The sequence below is a fragment of the Anomaloglossus baeobatrachus genome, chromosome 6, assembly GCF_048569485.1.
Source record: "Anomaloglossus baeobatrachus isolate aAnoBae1 chromosome 6, aAnoBae1.hap1, whole genome shotgun sequence".
In the NCBI taxonomy this organism is placed as follows: domain Eukaryota; kingdom Metazoa; phylum Chordata; class Amphibia; order Anura; family Aromobatidae; genus Anomaloglossus; species Anomaloglossus baeobatrachus.
Window position 1 is genome coordinate 199,481,095 of NC_134358.1, and position 6,000 is coordinate 199,487,094.

Consider the following 6,000-nt stretch of genomic DNA (forward strand, 5'->3'; position numbering starts at 1 on the left):
AGCTATGGGCTGCTGCCATTAACTCCTTATTACCCCGATTGCCACCGCACCAGGGCAATTCGGGATGAGCCGGATACAGTCCTTGGACTGTCGCATCTAATGGATGCGGTAATTCCGGGCGGCTGCTGGCTGATATTTTTAGGGTGGGGGGCTCCCCATAACGTGGCGCTCCCCATCCTGACAATACCAGACTCCAGCCGTATGGCTTTACCCTGGCTGGTATGAAAATTGGGGGGAACCACACGCCGTTTTTTTTTAAATTATTTATTTATTTAATTTACTGCATGATATAGACCCACCCACCGGCGGCTGTGATTGGTTTCAGTGAGACAGCTGTCACTCAACGGGGGGGGGCGTGTCTGACTGCAACCAATCATAGGCGCCGGTGGGTGGGGAAAGCAGTGAATACTAGATGGAATAATGAGCGGCCGGCTTTTTCAAAAGAGGAAAAGCCGCCGGAGCTTTGTGAAAGCCGTGCAGCGCCGCGCCGGTGCTCGGGGATCGGTGAGTATGAGAGAGGGTGGGAGAGAGATAGACAGACAGAGAGAGATAGAGACCGACGACAGGGAGACAGAGAGACCGACAGAGAGAGAGAGACAGACCGACTGACAGAGATAGAAATTGACCGACATCGACAGACCTCACTCATTTCCAGTGTTTTCTGCAACATGCGATAAATGTATTTAGAAAAACGCATGTCACTAGGATGGTGTGTGTGTCGTCCGTGTGACATCCGTTTTTTTCCACACACCCATAGAGTTTTATTGGGGAGACACGCGCGATAAGCTCACCAAAACGCAGCATGCTGCGATTTTTTTCTCAGTCCGATTGGACTAAGAAAAAAATAGCAGATCGGACTTGCCTCATTGATTAACATTGGTCCGAGTGCAATGCGAGTTAATCGCAAGTGTGAAGCCGGCCTTAAAATGTCACTTTTATTCCATTATTTGTAACAACAGACATAAAATGAAATGCGTTTCAGTAGAAATCTTATTCATAGAATGTAGTCTGAGACAGAGGAGACTCTTAGGGGTACTTTGCACGCTGCGACATCGCTAGCCAATTGTAGCGATGCCGAGCGTGATAGTCCCCGCCCCCGTCGCACATGCGATATCTTGTGATAGCTGCCGTAGCTAACATTATCGCTACGGCAGCTTCACACGCACTTACCTGCCCTGCGACGTTGCTCTGGCCGGCGACCCGCCTCCTTCCTGCGGCGTCACAGCGACGTCACACGGCAGGCGGCCAATAGAAGCGGAGGGGCGGAGATGAGCGGGACATAAACATCCCGCCCACCTGCTTCCTTCCTCATTGCAGGCGGGACGCAGGTAAGGTGATGTTCCTCGCTCCTGCGGCTTCATACACAGCGATGTGTGCTGCCGCAGGAACGAGGAACAACATCGTACCTGTCGCTGCAGCGAAATTATGAAAATGACCGACACTACACAGATCACCGATTTACGACGCTTTTGCGATCGTTTATCGGCGCATCTAGGCTTTACACGTTGCGACGTCGTTACTGGCGCCGGATGTGCGTCACTTTCGATTTGACCCCGACGACATCGCAGCAGCGATGTCGTAACGTGCAAAGTACCCCTTAATCTGGTTACACCCATAATGGGAAAACCAGCTACAGGAGGGCCCCAGCTGATAAGCTGATACATAATTAGAGATAGAGGCTTATACTATCCATTATCTATCCCCCATTTTCTTGAGATGGCTGGATTGTCATTGTAAATAAGCACTTGTACCTTGCCCCCCCCCCCATCTCATTGTAGATTGTAAGCTCTCGCGAGCAGGGTTTTCTTTTTTCCTTTTAAATATTGTATTTTCTATAACTGTTACTTGTTTGTATATGATCCTCCTGAATTGTAAAGCGCTGCGGAATATGTTGGCGCTATAGAAATAAAAATTATTATTATTATTTAATAAACAACCATATAGCACTTCTAATGATAGGTAGATAAGATCCTTGCAAGGATCCTTGTTAGGTGTGTTAAAGTATTAAATATTAAAAAACCCTTCTTTCTGTTGGCCACCACGTTCTCAGAGTATTTGATGTTGCAGATTTTCTGCAGCATTTCTTAACCTACAAGGTAATATTAGGTTGCTTGAATTTTTTCATTGTGTTTTTTACATGCGTTTTTGATGCTGCGCTTTTTGTCCCTGTCATCATTTGTATGTCATCAACTAAATTTAACTGTTTTGTTTTTAATACTTCCTGGTATTTGGCTTTGGCAAGCCTTTATTGATGCAGTCATGTGTAGATTATGTGCATTTTTTACCACTTTTACACTAAGGAAATTAGCTAAAAACACCTATGCATTTTTTACTTGTTGATTTTCAGGATCTCTTGGGCCACGTGAACACGATGGGTATTTGGCGAGTTTTTTACCTCCGTATTTGTAAGTTAAAACCAAGAGTGGAACAGTCACAGGAAAAGTATAAGGCCGGCGTCACACTTGTGCTTGACTCGCACAAGTGCAATGCGAGAAAATCTCGCATTGCACTCCAACCAATGTTAAGCAAAGAGGCAGCTCCAATCTGCTTTTTTTTCTCAGCTCAAATTGGACTGAGAAAAAAAATCGCAGCATGCTGCGATTTTTAGAGTTTCTCACGCGAGTCACTCCAATGCAAGTCTATGGGTGTGAGAAAAAAACGGATGTCACACGGATGGCACACAGACCATTCTAGTGACATGCGTTTTTCCAAATACATTTATCGCATGTAGCAGAGAACACTGTAAATGAATGAGGACTGTCGATGTCTTTCAATCTCTCTTTCTCTGTCAATCGGTCTCTCCCTCTCGATCTCTATCTCTCTCTGTCGGTCTCTCCCTCTCAACCCCTCTCTCATACTCACCGATCACCGGCGCGGCGCTGCTAAGCTGTCACAAAGCTCCGGCGGCTTTTCCTCTTTTGAAAATGCCGGCCGCTCATTATTCCATCTCGTATTCATTGCTTTCCCTGCCCACTGATGCCTATGACTGGTTGCAGTCAGACACGCCCTCATATTGAGTGACAGCTGTCTCACTGCAACCAATCACAGCTTCCGGTGGGCGGGTCTATATCATGGAGTAAAATAAATAAATAAATAATTAAAAAAAAACAGCGTGCGGTCCCCCAATTTTGATACCAGCCAAGGTAAAGCCATATGGCTGAAGAATGGTATTGTCAGATTGGGGAGCCCCACGTTATGGGGAGCCCCCCACCCTAAAAATATCAGCCAGCAGCCGCCCGGAATTGCCGCATCCATTAGATGCGATAGTCCCGGGACTGTACCCGGCTCATCCCAAATTGCCCTGGTGCGGTGGCAATCGGGGTAATAAGGAGTTAATGGCAGTGGCCCATACCTGACACTAAGTCCTAGGTTAATCATGGCAGGCGTCTCCTCGAGATACCTTCCATGATTAACCTGTAAGTTAGTAAGAAAATAAACATACATCCAAAAATCCTTTATTTGGAATAAAAAAACTCACCCTCTTTCACCACTTTATTTAAATCCCCAAATACCCCTTCAGGTCCGATAATCCACAGAGGTCCCACGATGCTTTCAGCTCTGCTACATCGGAAGCTAACAGAGAGCGGCCACAGACCACGACCGCTCTCTGTGAGCTCCCCGCAGCAACTGAAGTGAGTCGCGCTATCAGCGATGACGTCACTCAGGTTACCCGCGGCCACAGATCTCAGGTGGAGGACTTCAGCTGTGGCCGTGGGTAACCTCAGTGACCACTGATCGCGCAGATCACTTCAGTCACTCAGGGGATTTGCGGACACCGGTGAGACTTTCACCGGTGACCGAAATTCAGGCCGCGACACACAGACAGAGCGCCGGGATGACAATGAAGTCGGGTGAAGTTCATCCGAGTTCATTTTGATCACGCGGCTGAATGGCAGATGACATAGCTGCTGAGAATAAAAACGGATCACAACGGATCACACATGGATTGCACATGGACTACAATCTAGAGAAAAATCAGAATCGCATTGCAGTTGCATTGCTCACGGATCAACACTCGGACAGAGCTCATGCTACTTTCTAGCATGAGAATCGGACCGATTTTACAGTCGCAAGTGTGACACCAGCCTTAGAGAAACAAGAGCACCACTTCTGTATTTTTTACCCACTTCTGGTTTAACAAATGTACCGCCCCTGCAGTAGACAGACTGCTCGGATCTGGGTATACTGTGGCTCGAGGGTCTCCGGACGTGGGGGCTCTCGGCCACTCGCTAAAAGGGGGCTATTTAAAGGGGATAAGAGTTTGTGACGCCACCCGTGGTTCGCGGTAAGGGGAGTACTGCCGCTGCTGATGGGAGTACCCGGGGGAGATTCAGTGGGGCAGCCAGATGACGTTCCCTCCACGGGTAGGGGTGGCCCCGGGACTCGGGATGAAGAGGTGCAGGGGTGCGTGGTGCAGGTTGGATGCAGGGGAGGACAGCTTACTCACTCAGGCCGTGTTGGTATTGATGCGACCATAAAGCAGACTCTGACACAGAAGTAAACCAAATCTCTGGGTGCCGCTGCGACTTCAGGGGAGCTCGTCCGGGCGTCCGCTCCCGTTGGTATTGCTGATGATCTGTAACGTGCCTCCATGCACTTGTATTTAGATGTTCTGAGTGACCCCGTCGGCTTGAAGCTGTCGGGGTTCCGCTCCCTACGATTAAGTAGAGGAGCTGTGCTCTCGATGGCTGACACTTGGGATTTCAGTGGGCCGCATAAGCTGGAAAGCCCTATTCCCTCGTTGTGTTGTTGCCTTCGATCTCTGAGCTCTTGGGGATAGTTCATAGAGAGACTATCCTCCGCGGGTTAATTATCAGGTTGCGTGAAGCTACTCCCTGATCTAGGGTCCAGTGCCCCGCCGTGCTTGGTACAGGTTCGGTTACTAGGTACTTCGCTGCCGACCGTTCTCCACAACTAAGTCTGGCCACCCTTCTCTAATATGTGCATTTAGGGAAAATATACATATGGGAAATATATATACTCTAAAAAAAAGTCACAAAATTTCCCAATACAAATTTTATTACAATAAATTATTAAAATTTACACGCAACCGTGCAAAGAACACACTAACATGTATAGACAGTGCAATCCTTATATCATAGTATGTATAGGGTACAAGCTTGTAAATCCATAGAATTAAATTAACATATGGAAAAAATCCACCCCATCAAATCTAGCCTTTCACCTTTAGACTTTAATCTCCCTGGAGCCAATAAGGACAAATAGATGAAAATTATGTAGACATTGGCTATCCAGTAATCCAAGATATACCTCAGAAGGCAGGGTTGAACAGAAACCGGACTTAACCCATAATGGTAATATTAACACGAGGACATAAGATGTACACACAATTAGTAAGGAGATGCACAAGGAGCAATACTTAGCTTCATATTTTATAGATAGTCCTTACTTCCAAATGCCCCCCTCTTTTCTGAGCCCGACAATGCGCCTAAACAACAGTTAGCATCCACATGTTTGGCATTGTTGTAGTGAGGAGAGCCCACTTAAATGTATAGGTTGCAGGTTTCCAGAAGCACAAGCTGGGCACAATGTACGGGCACTTCAATGTACTGGGCACAACAAGGGCTTATTTGCAATTTTTAATTCTGCAACACTCACTGTGTTTAACACTATGAGTGTTTTCCAGAGACTAAATTGTCACTACACCCATAGATGAATTTCCAGAGGGGTGTAATTTCCAAAATTTGATCACTTGAGGGGGATTTCTTCTGTTCTGGCACTTCACGGCTCTGCAAATGGAGTCAAAAAACTATTCTAGGAAAACCTGTGATCCAGTAACTATTTTGTATGTCATAACTCTCGGATTTATGGTCATAAAATTTCAAAGTTTGAAAATTGTAAAATTTTTGCCAAATTTCCGATATTTTCACATACACAAAAAATCGGCCTAAATTTACAATTATTATGAAGTACAGTATCACGAAAAAACATTATCAGAATTACCGCGATCCGTTAAAGCATTCCAGAGTTATAACCTGT